The following is a 26,820-nucleotide window of genomic DNA, read 5'->3' on the forward strand; positions in this document are numbered from 1 at the left end:
CACATATGTAAATTTAATTACCTGAGCAGATCAGTATCCTTCATCACTCCAAGTAATGTTGTAAACAGGATATGCAGTCTTCAGAATTTCTACAGTCTTGCTGTGGTCTGCCTTCCCAAACCCCTGAAATGAAGCAGTCCTTGGCTATTTTAAAACTAAAGTACAATTAAACAGTGTGCTACATATCACAATAATAATTAAACACTAAAACGAGAACTCTTAACTACAACTACATCATAAGTAAACAATGTGCTTGTACGTACACTAAAACTGCATCTAATACAGAGCACATGAAACCGTAAAGCAATCTGAAATTTTCTACACCACACATCACAACACAAAAGCAGCAGAAAAAGGGAGTGTGTAAAGACCTTCAGAACAGATGTGCAAGATGCAGCATCAGAATTAATTTTTCTATTGATGGGTCTGGCATTGTACACAACACTGAAACACAAGCAGCAGTAACCGTGCAAAAAAATTAAACACGTACCCACAATCTGCAACTGTATTAACTGTGTTAAATGAAACAGGTAGGTCACAAAATGTGTGAAACACAGTCTGAAAAGTATAAAATAGGTGCGAGGGGTACAGAGGAATCATTTGGTCTGCTCCAAGTGCAAGGAATTGTTGATTTGAGTAATTATGACAACTGTCCTGGCAACTGGAAAAAGTCTTGTAAAAACACCAGGCTCACCACAATTCATGTGCTGCCATAACTATACTCAATCAAAAGATACAGAAGCTGATAATAATAATAATAATATTAATAATAATAATGTCATAAAATTATGGGACAGAAGATCCTCTCTCTCTCTCTCTCTCTCTCTCTCTCTCTCTCTCTCTCTCTCTCGCTACATATACAACTCTCTCTCGCTAAATATACAAGTGGAAGCAAGGATTGTGGCCTCAAAAGTAATCTGAAAGGTGTAAGAAAAAATCCTGAATCAGATTGAACAGCACAGTTGGTATCAGCATTGTCCACGGAAGGCAAGGTTTCAGGATGTAGTCCTGGCCCGGCACATAGTTTTAATTTGTCAGGAAGTTTCATAATCATGGCTGCTACCCAGAACAACAGTAGCCATTTCAACCATAACACTTGTCCACAACACCACACCCAAATTATTGTACACGGTTGTAAGAAGCATGATGATGATTTACAGGTATTAACATCTGGTGACATTTACTTCTGACCATCTAACAAGGTATTCTATAATTTGTGCCATGTAACCAAAGCAGAAACTGCTTTCCCATGGAGGAGCTTGGCGTATAACATTCTTAAAAGCTTTAAAAATACTTGAATTATAGGGCACACAACGTATGAACAGAAACTTCACTGTTCTTAAAATATTTTTTGTTAACTGTGGTCTGCAGCTTATACGAATTGTAGAAATGACATCATGTAACACTTTAAGCTGTTGATAATTCTTTTTTACGATGCAACCAGTTTTGGTCAAAGACCATTTTCGAGCACCTGTTGTTCCCACAGCATAGAAACAGGAAAAATTCAGGCAAAAAGGATATTTCAAAATTGTAGTAACAATACATACAATGCTTGTGGATATTTAATTTATATTTCTGACATTGTATTCTTTTGATATATATAGTTTTTGCTGGTAATCAAATTCTGTAAGTGTTGCTTGTATTGTTACTATAATTTTCAAACATTCTTTTCATCTCAAATTTTCCCGTATCCGCGCTGTATATACAACAGGTGCCTGAAAATGGTCTTCAAATGAAACCATTATGGTCTTCAACTGAAACCAGTCACACAGTAAAAAATTAAGTTGAATAACAGCTCAAGATGACACATACTGTCATTTCTACAACTCACTGCTTTTGGTACTACCTGTGAGTAGCTGTACACTTTGATGACCTTGGCACTGGGGTCGTGCTGTATTCTGCCACCACCAGTGCACTCTGTATCAATGCCGAGGCCATTCACCCTGTCCATCGTCTCATCGTAGATGTCCGAATGGAAGCCAACTCACTTGTATCCTCGCACCTAGTAACAGGAACCATAGTCAAACTTTGAACAAAATGTATCAAGAGTACTAAGCAAGAAGAAAACACAAAAGTAGCAATGTGAGTGGAAATTGTGGCATCAAAAATAATCTGAAAACATAACTTAAAGGAGCTGTTGTTATATCCACTATCTATAGGAAACACACACAGGAGCTTCTGTTTCTTTTTTTTTTTTTTTTTTTCTTTTTTTTTCCCCCATACCTACTGCAAATGCAAATGAAAGCTTTTGTATATTCAGACATGTGTTCTCTCGGAAAACACTGAACATAACGTAAATCATCTAGCTGACAAGGTAGTTGGCAACATCAGCACATGGCTTTTGGAGAACGGATTAATACTTCACTGCCAACAACTGAACTCTTGTAAAATAGAAATAGTCTTGTCCTGAGCTGGTCGAACAGACATTTTAAATTCTTAAGACTGAAGATAGATGAAAAGCTCTCTCAGAAGTATCATGTTCAACACCTTAAGCAGAAAATGAACACTTCTGTCTTCACTATACACTATGTCTTGGACACAAACACAAAAGCTTGTTTACTTTTGCTCTGTTATCTCATATGCTGTTATAGTTTGGGCCAATTCTGTGCACTTGGCAAGAATATTCTCATCCCTGAAAAATGCAGTCGGCAAGCTCTGCAGTGCCAGCTTGTGAACATCCAGGGTTGCCGCAAGTTCCCCCAAGTGACGTTCCCCGATTTCCAGCAAGTTTTAGCATTTTTCTCTGACAAATTTCGAGATCTCAAGGGCAAGTAAAGACAAGTTCACAAAAAAAAAAAAATGTAAGGACTTCTGTATTTCTTCCCCTCATGAGCAAAAATCTGAAGTACTAATTTCAGCATCTTTTGTAATGAACAGTTTTTAGATGGAGAAAGAAAGACAATGGTATATAATATTCCATTAAGACCACTGATGTTATTTTATTTCAATAAAACTAAACATATTTGGTGACACAAATACGCATTTCCTTGGAGTCACAAGACAGATTTAAAATACCTACACTGATTTCAGAAATAACCTCAGAAAAAAGTAGGCCTATTGAAAGAAGTATATAAGGCAGGCCAAAATATACAGGTACATAGCATACAAACCGCCTGTGACTGCCACAAGTTGTTCTTCCTATCGCTCATACTTTCTAATATACAGGGTGTACATTACATCTGGGAACACTTTCAATTATTTGTTGCACAAGAACCAAACATAGCACAGATATCACACATATGTCATTTTGAAGAGAAACCCTGAAAGTTCTTTTTCATGTATACCACCACAGCATACTTTGGTGATTTGCCAATAGCACCAGTCATAAATATGGCAAGTTCAGGTGCGGAGCGAACTTTCTGTGTGTTGGAGTTCAACAAAAAAAGTGTGTGCTACAGCTGTTCAATGGATGTTTAGAACAAAGTACGGTAAGAAACCACCAACAAGGAAGGCACAACAAATTTATTATGATGGGTTGCTTGTGCCCAGCACAGAGAAGCAGACATCCCAGTGTGAGTGAAGTGAATTTGGATTGCATACGAGAGACATTCATAAGGAGTCCAAAGAAATTGGTGCGTCGCGCATCCCATGAACTCGAAATGGCTCCACTGACTGTGGCAAGTCATGCGACAGAAGTTGTCTATGAAACCATTCAAATTGGAGCTAGGGTAGAAAGTCAATAACGACGACAAAGACAAGTGTTTTGAGTTTTGTTCACAGTTGCAACAACTGAATAAGGACGGGGATGGAATTTTGATCGCTTCAGTTTTAGCAATGAAGCCACTTTTGACACTAATGGGAAAGTGTACAGGCATAATTGTCGAATCTGGGGTACAAAGCATCCACACGAATGCATTGAATTTGGGTGTGATTCGCTAAATGTAAATGTTTTTTTGTGCTTTGTCGTGTCGAAAACTGTACGGGCCATTCTTCTTCGCCAAGAGCATTGTCACTGGATATTCCTACTCGGATATGTTGCAGCAATGGCTGATGCCTCAGATGCAATTGGGCTCTCCGTTCATCTTTTAGCAGGATGGGGCTCCACCCCATTTTCATCGTGAAGTTTGTGGGTACCTGAATACGGAGCTGCCGCATCGATGAACTGGCCGTGCTACAGAAGGGAACAGCTGTTTCATGAAATGGCCTCCCTGATCACCAGATCTCACTCCGTGTGACTTTTTTTCTGTGGGGACACATTAAAGATCCGGTGTATGTATGGTCTCTACCACGTGATGTAGCGGAGCTCCAGGAGAGAATACGAGAAACAAATATCACAATTGACGATGCCATGCTGGGACAGGTATGACACGAATTCGATTACTGTATTGATGTCTGCCGGGTCACTCATGTTTCGTGTACTGAATGTTCGTAAAAAAAAAAAAGATATGTACATCCTGTATAAATTATTTTCTAAGCCCCAAAATGTACTAGAATAAATAAAATGTTTATAAAACAATGTACTGCACAATGTACTTGCAGTGAGAAAGTCATAATTCCTGAACTCCATCGCCCGTGGCCTCTGGCCTGCCGAGGAGCACCACAGTCCTGAGTCCTCGGATAAATCACGAAAACCCACTGCATTATACCACACACAAACAGAGCCGGCCTGGGAGCAGATCGGCGAGACTAGATCTGATGGGCAGGGCTTGCACATTATTGGGAAACGATGGGCTTCAAATCGGCAGCCCCAATCCGTTAGAGAGACCCACAGAAACGGCCTGTGGTTTTGGCCCATCATGGAAGTCCATTCATGTGGCCAGCATTACACAAGTCACTGACATTATGTTGACGAAATGAGATGGTGGTGATAAATCCATCAATTTGTGCAAATACTCTACACACACACACACACACACACACACACACACACACACAAAAAAAAAAAAAAAAAAATCACTCAGACACAACTCGTGCACATATGACCGTTGTCTACAGCCACTGGGTCAACAATCTCCAAGAATCATATCAAAACAAACCACCCCTCACGCCTCCCATCGGCAGCTACTAGGCTAGTGGCAAGAAGTGGTGGCAGCACTGACTGCAAGCTGAGGGGAGTGGTAGGAAGTGGAGAAGCAGTAAGAATGAGGGAGTAGGGAAGCGGTGCATGTATTAAGCTGCATCCAGCCAGCGACGATGCAGGAAATCCCAGTAAACAAACGGTTTCATCTACTGAGACAAAAAACAAGATTTCTCCAGGTTTTTTTTCCAAATTTCCCAGCAGGGCAGAAAAAAAGAGTGATACACGTAAGTATTCAAATCCACACACAAAGGTTACCTTGTGGTATGCTACAATTCTGCACAAGAGACCCTCACAATACATGAGAACTTCTCTATGCAACATGTAATTTATCCTAATTTCTCTTAATTTCATATTTTATTAATTCTGTAATTTTTTGTTTATAAATTTTATATTCAGCTTTCTGTAAACTAGGTACCACCTCATCCCACGAGCTTTGGCTCAAAGTCTCAAGATACGCAATAAAAAAAATAAATGTCAATCCCAAAACCTCACACGCCAATATAATGATCTGCATGCAATCATTCTGTTGATAATGGCACATTAAATTTGGAAAAAAAAACTGATGCCCTTGATAATTCAAAGCTGTCATTTAAAGTCACAATTGTATGTATTATAGAACACTGTACAGGAAAAATGGAGTTGTAAATGTAGCTGTGTTTTAGTGAAAACGACGTTTTTTCAAATGATGGAGAACCAATGGAATACTTGTTGGTAACATCTGCTCTATACCATAAACCAGCACAGTACGGCACTTTATGAAGTTTAGTCAAAGGCCTGTTTTGTGAGACAATTTCTTTCTGGAAGTTGAATGCATTGCTTCCGTCACCAAAGCAGGTGTAAAAAAAAAAAAAAAAAATTTGCATTCAGCCCCCTCACATCATTACATCATCAGTGCAAACCAGACGATATTTCTCGTGTAAATCTACACGGCTATCTGGCAGTTCACACTTAAGGATACAGGGCATTTTTCCAGCTCAATATTATATTTCTTTCAGGCACTGTTTATAATGTATATGTTTTAAGATTTTTTGTTGATATCAGGTAATAGAGCACACTTTCTAAACAAATTAGAAGTATTTTGAATATTTTTGAACCTGCTTAGAGTTATTTAAAAAAAGTAACAAGGAAATTCTTCCTCAAACTGAGGTACCATTTAATCCAATGTTATACATTTGAAGGAGACCAAATTTTTACCAGACATGCATGACATGGCTGAGATACTAGACCTATTTAATTCCACCTATTACGTATATTACAAGGATAAAAAAGTATCACATCTTACATTTTAATATTTATAATTTTTTCCAAATAAAAATGTTATTTTTTCTATGATTTAGCTGATTCTGCAATAAAGCTTAGGTCTACTACATAAATATGGACTGCCAAAAGTTACAGAAAAAATTAGAGCAATGCTTTATAAACTTATTTGTACCTGAATTCTGAAGAAAACAACTAGCGGGAAATTGCGAATGAACATATGAGTCCAATTAAACTGTGCCTCAGAACATTCCTGAAGCATAGTCTACATCCTGCAGCCTTTCTTCATCTTCAAGCTTCCTCTTGGCATTCCTTTTAGCACTTCTTGCTTCTTTGGTAACTTGAAGAGCGAATCTTTCAGCTTCATGCACCCATTGTCTGTCACACAGAAGAAATTGATCTTTCATATTAGAGCCACATTTTATGCCTAAATTTCTCAGGACTTCCTACCTTCCTATCACTCCGTCATTGAAACATAGCACACCATCTAGTACACCAACTTTTAATGTATTTAGTCCTACAAAAACATTCTTGAGTAATCTTTCCCGTATGGAATGGTTGAAACTTTCATTTGTTTTCTGAGTGCCCCCATGAAGACATTTACCGTATTTACTCGAATCTGAGCCGCACTTCTTTTCCGGTTTTTGTAATCCAAAAAACAGCCTGCGGCTTAGAATCGAGTGCAAAGTAAGCGGAAGTTCTGGAAAATGTTGGTAGGTGCCGCCGCAACTAACTTCTGCTGTTGAATATATGTAGCGCTACACAGGCATGCTTTGCAGGCACAAAGATAAATACTGGCGCCAAACCCTCTGCATGAGTGCATTAAAAAAAAAAAAAACAAAAAAAAGGGGGGGGGGGGGGGTGGCAGACAAGTTTTTCCTCCGTCTCGAGTTTCGACCACTGCATTTTCATACATTATCCAACGAAGTAAATACAAATTCCGTATTGTGCACCTTTGAATGTAGCAGCATTTCAATGCGCTACGAAAATCCGACTGGCAAGACTGTTTGGGATGTTTGTCAATATGGCCAACTTTACGTTCTGAATTTTTTCCTAACTGTGAGAAGAGATGGTTCCTTATAGGAACTTTTATGAATTGTGAATAGCATGCAGTATTCTCTTCATATAAGAATAATTAGAATATAAACATTTTGCCATGTATTCTTTCGTGTTTGCTGCTAACTCATTTAAATCCTGTCTGCCTAATAAACTACGAAACTAGAGTGAGACAACAGCAAACGCGAAAAAATATAGATATCATCCCATGTTTACATTTGTATTATTCTTATGCCTAATAGTGATACAGTCAGAAATGAAGCACGGCAATTGACTAGATTTTTAAATCTAAGATGACTAATTTCAGTGCAGAATGTAATGTACTAAAGAGGTGCCTGCAAAGATTTTCAAACGGAGAAAAATTTTCGCTAAACTCCCGTTCAGAATATCTTCTATCATACGCTGTCTATTATTTGGTTCTTGTTGATCATTCTCAAAGAAAGCAGGAGTGTAGGTAACAGCAAATAGCAGTCTCTTGCCATTGTTTCGCTAACGAAGTACGCGAAAGAGGAAGGGTACCCGTATAATACGGACGGAGCGCCTGACGCATAGCAATGGCTACCTGGTAAAGCTTAACTACTGAGCTTACGACTCGAACCAAACTACTGTAGCTGTATCGTCATTCATTTGACCTAAATTGTGTCTCATATTACAATGGACCAAGTTTGTTTCGATTTGGAGGTGCGGCCTAAAACTTTTCTCTCCCCTTGAATTTCAAGTCTCAAATTTCAGGTGCGGCTTAGATTCGGGAAAATTTTTTTTCCTGGATTTCGAGTCTCATTTTTCAGGTGCGTCTTAGATTCGAGTAAATGTGGTACTAAGCAAAACAGGGTCCACTCAGATCTCTAAAAATTGGTTTTATTTCATTCGTAACAGGCTCAAGAAGATAATGCTTATGATATTTTGATAGTATATTTGACCACTTTCCTTTGCTTTTTGGTAACCACACCTAAGAATCTGCTCCTTTAGGGCAAAGTCCATGAACAGTGTGGTCATCTGTGGACAACTTATGAAAGTAGGTGGCCCATACAGCTTTCCTCATTGCTGTATCATCATTCAGAGGTGCATTTTGTCTAATGGCCAGTCCTTAATACCTCTGAAGGAGGTCTGTTTCAGTTTCTGTCAATCTGTCTCAGCCAGACAGAAATTTTCAATCAGATAGCAATTTTCCTTTCATTTCTCTTCTTAGCTTCCTCAATCTAGCACCCATCCTCTTTTGCACATGTCCACAACACTCCAGTTTTGTTACGAAGCTATCACCATAAACATTGAACTCATTAATTTTATTGAAAGCTTTAGAGTACCCATCACCTAGGTACTTTGTATATCTAACGTTATAAACGGGCACTGACCTCTGAAATAATTTTAGAGCTCCATCACACTCCATACCTCTACTGTAACCATCATAATTATTATAACACTGATGTTCAATATGTCCTTCAGTGTTACTATGTCAGATGTGGCAATAATTAGATAAGCACTCAACATCAACAACTTTTCCATTTTCCACAGAAGTAGCACTTAAAACACCATTCAAGGAACGATGTCCTCGATGTTGCCATGTCCCATCAAGTGCAACAGCAATGTCCCTTGTTTCACTAATATTAACAGTTTTTTCTACTCCACATTTCATAGATGCTTTAGACACAACCGTCAAGGCACCTAAAAGTATTCTTATGTACTTGCTGAACCTACTGGGAGGAGGAAGGTCAATCAAATGACAAAACGTTTGTGCAGCCTTTTCTTCCTTTTCCTATTGCACGCATTGCGTACACTAACCTCAAATTCACATCATATGAATTATGCACAATGTTCAAAGTCATTTTCGAGGTAGATTTATTGCAGGATCTACACAGACCAACTAATTTTGACGCTAAACCCTTCCTGCTACTTTGTTGTTCAGTTATTTCCAGACAGCCTACACCATCACATTGTTTACATTTTTCCACTTCCTTTATCAAAGAAGATAAGATACCCACACCAACAACAACAAATCCACTACAAACAGCGTCATTTTTAACACAAAAATTTGAATCACCAGGAGGCGTGCCATGTGCGAATTTCTTCACTGAAGAACTGACACGTAGGTTACTTTCAACAGTGAAGCTTGTTTTGTTTGTGAACTGGTTACCACAGAATTTCCTTTTATTGAATTTCTTGATGTGTGGCACACTAAAAAATATGTATTTTCACAAATATATGTAGCGCTTGGGAAACAAACGTTTATTAACATGTGAACAAACTGCTTCAGAACACAAAAGTAAATACTTGCAAAGATAATCATTTACAGACGCTAGAAACCTGCACTGTTACCAACATATACAATGTATCATACATATAATCGCTGGAAACAGAAAGAAAGTGCACAGTTCTTTTCAAAATAATACTGGTTTCTGTAACAGAAATAAAGGGGGCATGGCAGTATACAAGGTGCGAATGTAAAGTAATGACACTGATGTGAAAAAAAATGTTGCTTACAGTTTTAGTCAATTTTCGTGTTGTCTCCTTCAAAGTTCCCTTCTGATTGCACACACTTTTTTTAGCACTTCTGCCATTGATGGTAACATTTCTGGAACTCATCTTCTGTAATATCCTCCAAGACCTTCGTCACAGCTTTTGGGACATCTTGCGTTGTTTGAAAATGGTGTCCTTGACTGCCATTTTGATTCTTGGACAGAGAAAAAAGTTGCACGGATCAATATTTGGTGAATAACGTGGCTCTGGCAGTACCGAAATTTGTTTTGAGGTAAAAAATTACTGTACTGACAAAGCAGTATGGGATGGTGCATTATCGTGATGCAGAATCCAATTATCAGCAATGTTATTATTAGACAAACCGTTCCTCGATTGATGTGCAGTTCTCCTGCAATCATTTTCATGGATAACCTTCTATTAGATTTTATGAGTTCATGCACCCTGGCCAAGTTGACATCCGTCCGTGAGGTTGACAGTCGTCCACTGCAGTCTTCATCTTCAACATTTGTTCTGCCTTCACTAAACATTTTATGCCAATCAAAAACTTGAGCTTTTGACATAACCTCCTCTCCAAAAGCCTTCTTAAGCTTACCGTAAAAGTTGTCATCGCGTTTTCACTCAATTTAACGCAAAAAGAAATGGCATACTGTTGCGCAATATTATGCAGTTCCATTTCTGTGATGAGAGACACTAACACGTGTTAACTTATTACAGCACAACTAATGACTGAGCAGTTGCTTCAACATGCCGCTTGAACTAGAAGCGGCTTATAGACCAAGGTCACAGATATTGTGCCTACGCAAGCCTGCAGGGGTGCCACATCTTGCAAAGAAAATCAGTCTCATTACTTTATTGTCGCACCTCGTACATGACCGTAACTTTAAAATTTGGTATGTATAGGTCATTTTTCATTTCAAACCCTACAGTGTATATATCAATGTAATCAGGAAAGACTATAGAATTTAATAAAGTCATTTAAAAAATTTTGATTTTTCCACCATTTATAAGTATCCTGTATCCTTAAGTGTTCGGCAGAGGATGCATCGAAAAGCCTTCAGACTATTTCTGTAACATTCCACTCTTCAACAGCTTCTGTGGGAGCTCTGATTTCTCTTACTTTATCACGATAATAATTTCTCCTTATGTAGGTGGGTGCCAACAAAATATTTTGCCATTCAGAGGAAATTTCCTGAAAACATCTCATCATAACAAAAAACACCTTTGTTTTAATGACTGTCACCCCAACTTGTATATCATGTCAGGGTATATGCGGACAAGGAAAAAAAATTCCCGGATTTCTCAGTCAAAAATACACTTTCCCCCAAGTGAAAACATACTTTTTCCCTGTTAACTGACGGTATATTTTCTCTTGGAACTGTATACCTTATAAGTCCTTTGATTATGGTTTTATACACGGGCGTAGAATTTCCTGGCGCTTTAGGAAAAAAAAAACACGCATTTTGGAAAGATCTTTGATGTGCAGCAACATGTATGCTGCATATTTTTGTATTAGGAAAGTATAAACTCGAATTCCACCAAACACCGCATGTTACTTTCCAAAGCATTGAAATTGAGATTGGGATGCGCTTTTGTAAGTTAGTCATAGCTCATTTCATGCAATTTCGCCAGCCGATCACAGCAGGTATTCAGAGCTTAGGACACGTGATGTAGTCAACCAACAGCAACATCACTGTTAAGTAGCGCGAACACACAAACAGAAAAAGTTAATGGCTCAAATTAATGTAAATAGTGTTGCTAAACGAAACGCAAAGCCTTCACATATAATATTGGTCTATCAGATTAATACGCTGCAAGAGAAGCTAAGCTTTCTCATAAAATGTTGGTCTTTTATGCGCGTATTACAATTTAAGATGTATCACACAAATGTGCCAGTAAAATTTTTAATAACGACACAAATGTCTGATCTCCCAGGCTCAAAATTCATCTAAATGGCTCATCATCAAAGAGTTGATTTTTAAATGAGAGTCAAACACTTTGTGATTTAAGAAATTCATCGTACATTATCTCACATAGTTCTGGTGTAACTGCTAGAATGGTACTTTGATGGTAACGATTTTCAACACACCATTCGAAATATTTTCCCACGACCTGTTAGAAATAGGTTCGTTTCTGCAGTTGCCAGAGAGCGCCAGATGACAGGCGTCACCGCGCAAGCGCAGCTACGATGTCGTAGGGAGCCCGCATGTTCGTACGTGTGAAACATTAAAAGATCTTACATTATGTAAGAAACAAGACATCAGAGGATACTCCAAGAGAATTGGAATTTCGTGACCCATACTAAAATGTTCACATTTAAAGTGCAAATTTGTATGTCCAGAATCCCACGACCTGTTATTAAGCTTTTCTATGTGGTTTTTGGGATGTAAATTTTCTTGGAGTACCAGTACTGTCCTGTCTCATGTTTGGTTCTTTATTATGGCGTAATGCCAAATGTGCTAGAAGTTGAAAATGTGCACTTGAAATGCAGCAAACACAGTGTCTCAAATATATTGTCTGCCTTAGTGGAAAAGATTAATGAAAGAAAATTTCTTTGGCAAACCAACAAAAATAACTTCATTGTTCTAAAAGGCAATTAACGCTTGACTGTCAGAAAGATGGAAATAAAATAAAATCTGCAACTAATAACACAGTTTAGCCTTCCATTATTATGTGAATGTATTTTGATTCACTTGATAGCTCCCGGCCACAGAAATCTGTTTTGTCTTCATTTGATGTGGGAGCAGTAAATAAAGAGGAAACAGCAAAAACACTAAATGTAAAAATGGGTCACGTGTAGACTACCCACTTCCCAACTGTAATTCAGACTGTTCTGCGCAGCAGTCCCGGATCTAGGGGGAAAAAGGGATGGGTATACACTCGCGCACACACACACACACATATCCATCCACACATATACAGACACAAGCAGACATATCTAAAGACCTATTTTGTGGGGGTGTTGTGAGGGTGACATGGTATTAGAAGGTGGAAAGTGTAACATGAGGTTGAAATGAAAATGAAAGATAAAAATATATGGGGAGAGATAAAGGTGAACTAGAAAGCAACTGGAAATCTGGTATGAAAAAAGGCGAAAAAGTGTTGGTTAAGTTGATCCTGTGGTGAACTTGGGTTGGTAGACAGCGATGTGCATCAAGGTTAGGTGGTTGTGTTGCCGCTAAAACACGTTAAAGGACGGAGAAATTCGGGAAAATTTCGAAAAAAACGTGTAATATGTCTGCTTGTGTCTGTATATGTGTGGATGGATATGTGTGTGTGTGCGCGCGCGAGTGTATACCCGTCCTTTTTTCCCCCTAAGGTAAGTCTTGCCGCTCCCGGGATTGGAATGACTCCTTACCCTCTCCCTTAAAACCCACATCCTTTCGTCTTTCCCTCTTTCCTGATGAAGCAACAGCTTGTTGCGAAAGCTTGAATTTTGTGTGTATGTTTGTGTGTCTGTCGACCTGCCAGCACTTTCATTTAGTAAGTCACATCATCTTTGTTTTTTTTTATATATATATATATATATATATATATATATATATATATATATATATATATATATATATATATATATATATATATATATATATATATATATATATATATATATAAAAAAAAAATAGAGGGAAACATTCCACGTGGGAAAAATATATCTAAAAAGAAAGATGATGAAACTTACCAAATGAAAGTGCTGACAGGTCGACAGACACACAAACAAACACAAACATACACACAAAATTCAAGCTTACGCAACAAACTGTTGCCTCATCAGGAAAGAGGGAAGGAGAGGGAAAGACGAAAGGATGTGGGTTTTAAGGGAGAGGGTAAGGAGTCATTCCAATCCCGGGAGCGGAAAGACTTACCTTAGGGGGAAAAAAGGACAGGTATACACTCGCACACACACACATATCCATCCACACATACACAGACAGACAGTGACAAAATAGGTGTAATCAGATCGGGAAACAACACCAGTCTTGGGTCCTATTTGTATTAACAGCTTTTTCAGTATTAGAAGACGACATTTCGACTTAACTTCATTAACTCTACCAGAATCAACGGTTTAGCTATCCCGTGATTATTCTCCGGTTAGGCGTTGTTACATGGTCGTACAACACATTTTCCGTGCTTCTTCCAGAACAGAACTTAAAGTAGCTGCTAGCTGGGGACTGTACAACTCGCCCTTACTAGTATAGCGATCTGCCCAAAAATTTTTTGTCAAAACTTCATTTTCTTGTATACACCGCAAAGGTAATACGTAATCATTCTTACGTGTTATTCGTTTATTTCCACTCCTGTAGTCTGAATCTATGGATTCCGCTAGTAATTACAACAACGCTCATCATTTGCAAACACAATCAACCACACAATCAGACAGCGGTTGGTATTCATCCGTTCAGCCTTACTTCGCTCAGCTCTGTCAGATTCCACTGACAGAGGAAACATGTACACTACGCACGCATTCACAAATCAACTTACGATTCATTCAAAATCAACTTTGAATGTGTTAAAAATGTTCAAAAACAGACAGGGATGAGTTTCAAAGTAATATGAATAACCGATAAACTAACGAACTAACGTGCGCTGGATGCGAGTCGCTTTGTGAAACAAGGTTTCCTCCCCCCCCCCCCCCCTCCCTCAAGAATATGAATTTGCCCCCCCCCCCTAGATTTGGACCTCCTGCGCATGTATAAATCTGGCAGCTTGGGCGCTCCAGTAAAATTTTTCCCGGTAGCATCTAGCTGCTTGCTGCGACTGCTTACACAGCCAACAATTTCTGTAGCCAGAAACGGGAGAAGGTACTACTCAACTGTGCATGCGCATGATCGAGCTCGTAACTGCTAAAATGAATTTAATGTAAACAGTTGTGACGTCACGCTCAGCGGAGGCAATTTGCTGTTACGAAGCATTGCACAGTCTTCCTAAAGCCTTTGACACATTTTACTGTTGGCGGACACTTGTATGAGCAGTGTTTTGTTGCTGTATATGGTGCATTTCCCTTGAAATTTAAGTTTTATTTTCGTTTTTTCTCTTGTTCATGTTTTATTGCTGCAGTATTGAGACACAGTAATATCCTTTGTTAGAGTATCGGTTCTTACCAATCAAAATTACAAAAATTTAACTGAAAACAAAAACAATGAAAAATTTCCTGGGTTTTTCCCCGGATCTTCCGGGTCGTATACACCCTGCATGTCCATGGCGCACTCCCCCTTCTTAGCTATAAAACAACATACGTTGCTCTTCTTTGAATGCTTTTTTTATGTCCTCTGTCAACACTATCTGGCAAAGATACCATAGCACACAGGGCCATAACTGTAGTTCAACAGTGTTTCAGTGAAAATCTTTTGTGCGTTTTCAGTTGTATCGCCATCCACCATCTCACTTCCAATTTAAGAGTAAACACTGAAACACTATGTTATGCAGACAACAACCAACCTTAGGCTACAATTCCCCATTGCAAGTCACCGACATCAGAAGAAAAATTCAACTGAGAAAATTGAAAAATGATGCTAACGACTGTCTCTCAAATAATAATGTATCACAAAGTTGACCAAATATTAGTTTACCAGTTACTGACCACTAATTTGCTCGGTTCTTTGCCATCAGGACCCTCTGGAGCAAAGACACGTATTAGAACATACTTAAATGTTCCTTCTGGGTCGATATCCACATCAGGAACAGCGGCAAGCTTCTCTGCTGCTGTCATTAGTGTCCTGTTAAACAGATGTTAAAATTATTCCAGAAATATTTATATACAACAGGTGAGAGAAGAATAGTGCTGCAGTCACAATGTAAACAATACAATTCTGCATCTAGGATTTATACTGGAAACAATGTTTCCTTCAGAGAAATAATGATCTAATATTTGGATTTTTAAACGTGTGCCTATTAAGTAAATACAAGCATTCCGTGGAAGATCTTACACCATCCAAACCATAAAACTATCAATTAATTGTATCCAAAGGGAAACATACTTGAGAAAGCCATAAAATTACAAAGAGAGACAACTGCATTCTCGTAGAAAGAATTCGCTGGGTGAATTCCTTCATGTTTGGTGGACTCAAAAATATTTTTTAAAAACATTTATTGGTTATCGTTTAGAAAGAGCAGCCATTTTTGTTTCAGGCTTTCTTACACTTTTATAAGCGTCTGTGGTTTTTTAAATTATTCAGTAATGGATTGCCCCAGACCTTTCATATAAGAGGTATTTATTTCAGCAGACACTGGGCTATAAATTAAAACCATGATCACCCTGCTGAATGTATTAGGGAATACACTTTTAATGTCTCAAAGTTGTTGGTTGTAAATTTAAAAAACCCATTTTTAATACTATCTTTCCAAAGAGTAGTTTCTTAGCCTTAATACATTTTGTGGTATTACACTACTCAGTACAGATACCTTTTTTTTTTTTTTTTTTTTAGAGAAACAATTATGACAAGCTTATACTTAGAAACACTTTAAAAACAAATCTTTTGAATTTTTTCATTCTTTGGTCTGCAAATCTTTGTTAATGGACCAGATATAAATCTGAAAATTACACATTTAATAGACCTTTATGATATCAAACTTCTGTATAAATTTCAACCTTGAGATTCCATGGACAAAAAAAAATTCAAATATGAGTCAAAAATATGTTTCTTACTGTTTGCAATATCTGGGCTGATGGAAACAGTGTATAAATTACATAATTTAAAAATATCTAGGATAACTCTTTAAAAAATGAGACAATTCATTACATTATCCCGTTCTCAACTTGTTTGTTTTTGCTACGTTGTTTATTGAACAACAGAGATATTTCTTCACTCATGTTGGGCACAGAGTTAAATGTTCGCCTAGTCACAGTCATAAATTCCAGGGGAGAAGACAACTCCTTTAATGCCTTTTTAACGGGCCTCTCGTGTTGATCCTTTTCAAATTTTGTAAATGGGGTTCTTGGTGCTGGTAAAATGTAACATCCACATCTTGGTTTTGACGAGCAATGTTACCAACTTTGGCAATCCACGACTGTTCGTCATAGACACAAGCCACTATGTCCTTACTTTGAAGTGTCAGTGGTACAAGTTTTCCACAGTGATGACATTCACTATCAGAGGATGTTGATGTGAACTTACAGTTGAGCAAGTTGTATGACTGAGGCATAAAACAATGAAAAGATCGGGTGCCTTTAATCTTCTGACAAGTTTTGAATCTTTCCTCCAAGACATTGGCATAGAGTTCTCATATTTCCTCACATTTAATGAAACATACGTAATCCCTTTTACCTATTCTTTACAGAATTTGAACATTTCTTGACGTGTCCAGATTTGGTTCTCATAGGTCCGTTGCAGACTAGCTTTTGTGACAACTCGCTTTGTTGTACCCTTTATGCCATCACACTCATTCTTCCCAGGACATGATGCAAAAAAGTGCTATTCTGCACCGAGCCAACAGTCTTTTTTTCTTTGAGAAAGGAGATATTAATATTTGTTTGCTTTTATATTGGCCTGCAGCACCATCAGAGAAGTTCATCAGTTTGTTTATGGAACTGTCGTGCTGTTTTACGTAGTTTGTTAACTGCAGGTGAAAAGCATGCACTGCTGTAGCTTTGTGCTCAAAGTAATCATTTGCAACACAAAAACTATAACTCTAGTCTATCTGGATCTTTATAACAGAACACAAATGGACAAACTGTGGCCTGTTTGTTTACCCAGTGGCGCCCTTGTATTTCACTTGAACAACAGAGGAATAGTTTTCAGAAAAGTCAGCAAGAACTATACATTCATCAACTGCCAAGGTTTGCTTTTGCCCTTCAGAAATTTATCCTGACTTTGGCAATTAAATGACACACTATTGAGTTTTCAAGGTTAGTAACCAACACTTAGAAAAACTATTCTCGTTATTTTGAGACTCCATTGTTCAACTGCACACTTCAAGGGCTCATTATTAACTAAGTGTGAGTGAACAGATGTTGGTGGAAGGGGGATGACAACACACAGATTTGTACAGGCTTGTCTACATCTACATGGATACTCTGCAAATCACATTTAAGTGCCTAGCAGAGGGTTCATCGAACCACCTTCGCAGTTCTCTATTATTCCAATCTCGTATAGAGCGCAGAAAGAAGGAACACCTATATCTTTCCATTCGAGCTCTGATTTCCCTTATTCTATTGTGGTGATCGTTTCTCCCTATGTAGGTCAGTGTCAACAAAATATTTTCACATTCAGAGGAGAAAGTTGGTGATTGGAATTTTATGAGAAGATTCTGTTGCAACAAAAAATGCCTTCCTTTTAATGATGTCCAGCCTAAATCCATTATCATTTCTGTGACACTCTCTCTCATATTTCGCAATAATACAAAATGTGCTGCCCTTCTTTGAACTTTTTCAATGTACTTCTGTCAGTCCTATGTGGCAAGGATCCCACACCGCGCAACAGAATTCTAAAAGAGGACGGACAAGCGTAATGTAGGCAATCTCCTTAGTACTGCCAATAAATTGCAGTCTTTGGTTAGCCTTCCCCACAATATTTTCTGTTTGTTACTTCCAATTTAAGTTTGATATCATGAAGATCCATTAAGTGTGTAATTTTCAGACTTTTATCTGCTCTCCTTACAAAGATATTGTAGGTCAAAGAACGAAAAAATTCAAAAAATCAATTTTTTAAAATAGTGTACATTTTGTGTAAGCTTCTCACAATAAGAAGTAGTTATACTGTATAGTGTAATAGCACAATAAATATTAAGGCTGAGAAATTACTCTTACTTTGGAAAAATACAATTAGGATTGATAAAAAATCTACTCACCAAGTGGCAGCAGAACTCGCACATAAAAGACGGAAGAGGGGTGAAGGAAGAGAACTGAAGAGGTCTAGGAAAATTGGTAGATATCGGGAAAGTCACCCAGAACAGCGGCTCAGAGGAGACTTACCGTAAGTAATGTCTTTCCTTCTCATCCCGTACGGTAAGTCTCCTCTGACCCGCGGTTCTGGGTGACTTAACCAATATCTACCCCTTTTCCTAGACCTCTCCAGTCTTTCTCCTTCACTCGATTACTTCCCCTTCCACCCTTCTGCCTGAAAAAGGAGCCACTGGCTCCAAAAGCTTGCCAATTACAGCTGTCTTTTATGTATGTGTTCTGCCGCTGCTTGATGAGTAGAATTTTTATCTATCCAATTAAATAGTTTAAAGAATACGCTTTTTTAGCTTGCAATCAACAAGTTTGAGCCATTAAAAGTAGGGCCTATATTAAGGAATACATTCAGCATGGTTATCATGGTTTTTAATTTATAGTCCAGTTAATGATTCTTCAACTCAGTACTGAATAATTTTAAAAAAAAAAAAAAGAAAAGAAAAACAGATGCCTGTAAAAGCAAAAAATAGCCACTGTTTCTAAATGTTGAGAATAAAATTTTTTAAAAAATGTCTTTAAACCCATTAAACATTCGGGAATTCATCCAGCAAATATCAATTTTTTTCTAAAATGACCGAGCGACTAGTTAGTTTTTTCCCTGGCCCACTAGTCCTAGCTTACATAACAGAAATTTTGATTTTTATCAATACCAACCGTCTACTTTCACCTATCACATAATCAAAATGCTGGACATAAATCACTCATCGAAATCAGCCACACACTGCAACGACAATTTTATCTATTCTCATAACGAAACAATCATAGGCTCCCCAACTTGCATTTAAAAATAATGCAGAAGCAATATAAATATGGAAAAAAATGACATACTGTTTTAGAGATAAGGGATCTAAAATTCTTTTATATATTTTTTGACATAATCTCACAAGCATTTCACAACGCTGTATCCAATTTTGACAAGCCAGCTAGCGCCTTTAGGGTAAAGGCACATACTGGTTTCCATTCTGTTCTCAACAACATTGAACACAACAGAAACTAATCTCTGTCTACCGTCAGCTTCAGCATATGCCTTTCGTCTGAAGACTACAACTGACTGGTTGAAACTAATTACGGCATTGTGAAACGACCCATGTGTTTGTGTGGACGTTTTGTGCATGGATATCACACACACCACATCATCAGTAGCATGCTACCAGTCAAAGGCAGTGTCAGTAGATCCAATCAAACCTTCGGAACTCGGCATTAGGGAAGCATCCGATTTAATCCATCTGCTTTGACCCATGACGTCATCCATATGACAGAAACGCCTACGTCCAGAGTATACAAAATGTCGTCAATATTGTCACTATGTACACATGCCAACAAACCTGCAGGAAAACAGAAACAGTGAAAGTAATCTTACTTCAATGATAAAATGAAACTACAGAACAACCGCGGGAAATAGGGGGTCTAGGGCAAGGACAACCTAATTTTAACAACATCACATCACATCACCCCTAAAAAAGTCTCAATCTACAACATAATGCTACAGCCACAAAGCCAGCAGGAATCATACAGTTCACTCGACCTATATAGCTCAAACCAAGCCCACAATACCAAAAAACCAACATCTGCAATAACGAAAATGGCACTTACGCAGTTTAGGGGGTACATGCGCTGATCATGAGAAAAATACCTATTTTTGAAGCAAACATATTTCTGAAGATATAAGCATATATATGCGCGGAATACCAAAAAAGTACTTATTTTCATATGGAGGTGGGGGAAAAAAAAGATTAATTAACTGTCTGCTTTCACCAGCTTATTCATGTTGCTATGCCAATATGCTGCAGACACTTTAATATATTTCTTCACAGAGTTCTTTAGCCATAGGTAATGCTTACAGTTTCATACATCCTAACCATGATAGCTATTGTTGGCTTTGCATATTGTTGCATATGGTATATGTCCCTGTTGCTCACAGTTATGCATCTTGATCAGTGCGCCCAACAACCTATATTTTTCTGTTGAGGCTGTCCGTTTTGAAGTATCGTATATTACTGCGTGTGCCAAAATGGCGAGAAATTTTCCAGATTTGAGTGACTTTGTAATGGAAGATTTATACCATGTTATGGAGAACACCCGAAGCTCAATACAATGGGCTAGGCAACAAGATCTTATGAAGAACGATATGGTGTGTGAAAATGGGTATTGTGTTGGATACAACGAGATGAAGCTGGAGAAAACTACAGGGAAAGATGGCGAAATTTGGAGCTGCTCCATTGGCAGGGACTGTAGAAAGAAATGTTCAATCAGGAAAATGTCATTTTTTGCTGGCAGTCATTTAGACATTTCTAAAATTTTGCAACTGTCTTACATGTGGGTTTTCGAACTCAATAGGTAAAAGTTTTTAATGAGGGAGCTCAAAATTGGCAGTGAGCACACTGTGGTCGATTGGTGCCAATTTTGTAGAGATATCTGCCATGAATATTTCTTAATTGAGCCAATAGTTTTGGGCGGCCCTGGCCATACTGTTGAAATAGACGAGAGCTGCTTCGTCAGCACCATCGAAGTCATAGGTGCGAGAGCAATGGGTCTTTGGTGGTTATGACGTTGAGACAAAGCAAAGCTTTATGGTTGCTGTGCCACAACGTGATGCTACCCATTTGCTGCCAATTTTGCAACAGTATGTTTTGCTACTGGAACCACAGCAGTTTCTGATTTGTGGCAACTTACAACACCATAGGTAACTTGGGCTACAATAATCTGGCTGTTAATCATTCGCTTTATTTTCTCGATCCCTTTACAAACGCAACCACAAATCACATGAAGTCAGTCTGGCAAAAAGCTAACGAAAAAAATCCTATAAGGCCTTTCAGAACTCACCGTGCTATGCTGAATAACTACCTGGCGGAATTTCTCTGGCGTCAATGTTTTGGGAAAATCCATTCCACAATTTTGTTATTAATTCCACCTTTCTTGAAGAGAGAGAGAGAGAGGAAAAAAAAAAATTAAATTCCGTGCATACATATGCAATATGTCATTTTTGATACAAAAAAAATGTTGAGACAGTTAACTGATTTTTTTTTTTTTTTTTGCATCCAAATGAAAAATAAGTACTTTTTTGGTGAAGAGCGCGTCAGATATGACTGTAACACTCAAGTTTTGAAATAAAAAAATTTTTGGTATTCAGCGCATATATATGCTTATATCTTCAGAAACACGTGTTTCCTTCAAAAATAGGTACTTTTCTCGTGATCAGCGCATGTACTCCCTAGACTGCATAAGTGCCACGAAAAGCAGAATCAGATGTTTCCCTCGACCTATACAGCTGAAAGGAAGCCCAGATAGCAAGGAACCAATACAGCTGAAAGGAAGCCCAGATACCAAGGAACCAATAGCTACAACCCGAAGAGTGGAATCAGACATTTCCCTTGACCTATGTAGCTCAAATGCAGCTCTCAATACCTACCAGCAATAATAATAATAATAATAATAATAATAATGAAAACAATGTAAACTTCACACACCAACATAACAAAAAACACCACAAAAACCAAAACCTTCAACAACTCGAAAACGCAAAAACTTGTATATACACCAGATCAATTAAAACCAACTAAAGTACGATAAATGTAAAACAGACAGAACATCAGAATTACTACAGATTAAAACAAAAATAAAAGTTTATTACCAACAAAAGCATGCAACAAAATCACCTAGGTTGACCGCCGCTACCAGTACACACACACACACAAAAAAAAAAAAAACTAATCAAACCTAACAAAATGCCACACACATAAATAACCATCACTGAAAAATGAAGATTTCCAAATCCACATTGCAGCACTGGCTACCCAGACTCAAATAAACCCATGTTACCATAGTGATAATGAACCCAATATCACATGTTAAACTCAACAAACACAAACCAATTCAAAAACACACACACAACACCATTATCTCATGGGCCAAAGGAGACAGGTGGAATAGAACACTTCCAATGGCCCCTTAACTTAGTTCCTACCTCACGCAGACAGACAGGATGTGAGGACAAGAATGAATAGTTCTGAAAAATAAGATTAGTGTTTCACTTTTAAAAGTGTTAATCAGCAGTAGGGCCTCCTGGGATCTTGCTTCCTTGACTATCAGTAGTGACCAGCCACACTGTTTCTTTATAAAACAATTCCTCAATAACTTCATTGTTTAATATTTGGATTCTTGCACTGATATCACCTCACGTGTAAGATTGTTCCCCCTATTGTTATCTAGACAACAAACTTCAACTCTAAGACATGATATCATGGTACATAAAAAGATTTTTACATGTTAGTCTGAGAACGTGGACAGTGACTAAGAAGGCATACCCTAATATTGCACTTACTTTAAGTTTTCAAAATGTCACAACCCCTTTCTTCTGTCATTTACCACTCTTTAACCTCTGGCAACAATCTGTTAATATAAAAACTGCACTGTTTTTAGAGTTCATGTTAAACCACAGACCTCTCTATAACTGACTGGTTGGAGAAAGGCAAGACAAAGAACTGGTTATGAACTGTTGTGTCCAAATCAATCTTTGAAATGCCAACAACAGGATTAGTTAAAAATGTGATACCAAGCTTATGAACGACAACACCCTTAACGTGGTGGAGATATAAGACACAGAACTGATCAACTGCTCACATAACTAATAACACAAAAACATTAGCGAAATAAAATGCTAGAGACTAACAGGATCTCTGTGAGAAAAGGTAGTTTTGGGCCCATGATGTTCTTTCTATTAGTCCTTCAAATATATTAAAAACTTGAAAATACCAGACCACAATTCGAAAATGGAGCCTCACATAGGTACTTAAATGTATCTATGGAATGACCTACCTTAAATGTATCTGTGGAATGACCTACCAACCCAACCTATCCTAGATATATGTTTACACTAGTCTACAGATCAGCCTGTCAATGTAAATGAACACATATATACATCTTGTATGCCACAAGCATTCCCCCAGTCGAACACCATCTCCAGTAGGCCTAGACTTAAAGTACACCTAGCAAACAATACAGTCTAAGCTACCAGCCACAAAAAATAAACTTCATATTATGATCAAAACACACACTCAAAATATTTCACTGAAACAAACAAAATATCATAGATGCCATATGACATCACAGTTCATATAGGCTACCTATGGCTCATGTTGTTCACTGGACTCCAAACACGTTTATTTTTTCACACACAAGCATTTATTGCTTAGTCCAGTTTCTTGAATAAGTATCATGAGGCTATCATGGTTAAGTTTGTCAAATTAACTCCCAAAAACATCTTTTTGATAGCAATATTCTTGAATACTGGTTGTTTCTCAGATTCCACACCCCCTTCAGAATACCAGCTTGGTGCTTTCTGGGGTTTAGATATTAGCTACACAGTCATAGTTACGCTACAATTAAAACAAAACTTATTCACAATTCCAATTACAATATCTACACATTTCATGTACCGGTATTCGTAAATACAGATCTTTACATACTTGGTTTAGGTGAAATAATGCCAATGCGTCACAATTATTTCGATGTGAGCAATGAAACTTCACGTAAAACATGACTGCGATACAATGCGTAATAAAATAAATATACCGAGGTCTAGAAATAAGCATGATTACACATAAAAGGGATGATTAATACAGTTCAATATTAAAAAATCTGTATTCAACAAAACCGTAGTCCTACAGAACTGGAGGGGTGCGACGGTAATGGTTTTATTTTATCAGTGAAATTACATACCAGTACTGGATGTTACTAATGCTCCAAAACATCAGACAGTATATATAATAATGGTATGAGACAACGAAGGGAGATTATTTTAGGACGTATTTTCATCAATTTTGATATGTTATGACTCGTAATAGCCCTGGAGACGTCTTTTATAACAATCGAATAATTTGTAGCAGTACACCGATAAAAATAACTGCTTGCAACTAGCAAGTAATCGCGCAACGCGCAACCAAACTTCGAACACACAAATAACTTCTTAACCCGATACGATTACATGACAATAGACACCATACGCATACTCAAAATAACAAACCTAGATAAACACAGCACTGGATTTCGTACGCCTCCAAACAAACTACTTTTCAGAGATTGTATTTTAATAAATGAAGACATACCGGAGCAGTGGATTTTAATAATACCGACAACCAAAGACAACAAAGCAACAGAACTACGCACTAGAACAAGCCAGTTTATTTGATTAATTTAAAATGTGAAGGAAAAAGCAGAGTTGTTATTTGCTGACATGAATCCATGGCTTTTTAGATTAAAGTACTGACTTCGAAAGTGGGGGCATTTGATGACAGAATTAAAAATCATTATTGACAAAGCCAATCCAATCCAATAGAGACCGTAGATCTTACACTAATAACTAAACAAGAAATTTCCAGAAACTTACCTCCGCTTATAAAAATGTCCACAGTGTGCGTTAGAAAAATGTGTAGAAGAATGAAACTCAAGGAGAAAATACGAATTGCTTTGGAAGTAAAGGATACTTATTATAAATGTCACTATCTTTATAGTAAATTTTGCATATGATTTTTACGGCTTAATGCTTTGGTTGCTATTATTGGCTCATTGTAACACGAGAGTTTCTTATTTAAATTTGAACAAAACCATTAAACAGAGGCACATTTTCGAAGTGTTGTTTAACTGTTTTAGTCACTCAGTACAAAACACCTTCCTATACTCTTTACTAGTTTCAAAAAATGGTTCAAAAGGCTCTGAGCACTATGGGACTTAACTTCTGAGGTCATCAGTCCCCTAGAACTACTTAAACCTAACTAACCTAAGGACATCACACACACCCGTGCTCGAGGCAGGATTCGAACTTGCGATCGTAGCGGTGGTCTGATCACTGAAAATATTACTGCAACTTTTCTGAAGTGTATAATCCTCGACTCATTTGCCAGATTTATGCATTCTGTAATCTCACTAAAAAACTCAAGGAAAATAACAGAGACAGTTCTATCCTTCTCCAATCCGTGCATGTATCATGTCTTCAGTGAATTCGGCACCGACAGGACATTACGAATTTTACTTTTTTAAATGTCCAACCACACATGCATATTTCCTTGTCCAGCAGTTCATTCGGTTGGGCAGTCTCCAGTACACGTTTCCTTCTGTGTTTTGTTTGTACAGCACCAATCATTCACATAGATTTTAACTTATTTTTTTGCCAGTGCACTGTTAGTATCTGCGAAAACAAAAACTGCTGCACAAGCTCTGCAAACAACAAATGTGATCTTACAAACCATCAAACAATGGTTCTTCGACAATAAAATGAAAACGAATGAAGAAATAACACAACAAAATCTTACATGTAGCCTTACGAATGTTGCATACCCCGATAATATGGAGGCTATCAAACTGCTGGGATTCCTGGTTGACAGCAAATTAATAATGAATGAACAAACAGTGTATGTGTGCTCCCAGCTCTCCGATGTACTGTCTGCAGAAAGTAAGTTGACACTCGGCGCCGTGGCTTATGGGAATGACTGTAAATGGGAGATGCCTCCACTGTCACTCGCTTCAGCCACCGCGCCGAGTGTCAACTTCGTTTGTGTGTACAGTAATATACCTTCTGAGGAGAACAGGTGTATTAGCTGACCCATACCTTATAACAGTGCATTATGCAATATTTAATAGCCACATCAATCATGGCCTACTGTTATGGGGATATTCTGAAGGCTGCAAGAATGTGGCAGTGCTACATAAAAAAAGCAGTCAGAATCTTTGCATCAAGCTAAAGACTGCAGCACTGCAGGCCTATGTTCACCCAATTAGGAATAATGAAATCTACATCCATTACGTGTTTTTATACCACATCAGAGTAAAAGAAAACCAAGGTGTTATCTGCATGAGGCAGGACATGCATAATCATGAAAGGAACATTGATACAATGGTTGCTTTAAAAATATTCAACTCATTGCCCCAGAAGTGCAGTTCCTGTCACCAGGACCATTCAAAAGGACAACTGCACAAGATATGAAGGAGTAATCTTCTCTCTCTCTCTCTCACACACACACACACACACACACACACACACACACAAACACCGAAGCGCCAAGGAAACTGGCATAGGCATGTGATTTCAAATACAGAGATATATAAACAGACAGAATATGGCAATGCC

General features: G+C 37.9%; 1 pseudogene; it reads right to left on the reverse strand.

Annotated features, from left to right (window-relative positions):
* Window positions 1-30: 30 nt before the first annotated feature.
* On the reverse strand, window positions 31-24,874 carry LOC124776628 (annotated as a pseudogene).
* Between the last annotated feature and the right edge of the window lie 1,946 nt (window positions 24,875-26,820).

The sequence above is a fragment of the Schistocerca piceifrons genome, chromosome 2 (genome assembly GCF_021461385.2).
Source record: "Schistocerca piceifrons isolate TAMUIC-IGC-003096 chromosome 2, iqSchPice1.1, whole genome shotgun sequence".
NCBI classification, from domain to species: domain Eukaryota; kingdom Metazoa; phylum Arthropoda; class Insecta; order Orthoptera; family Acrididae; genus Schistocerca; species Schistocerca piceifrons.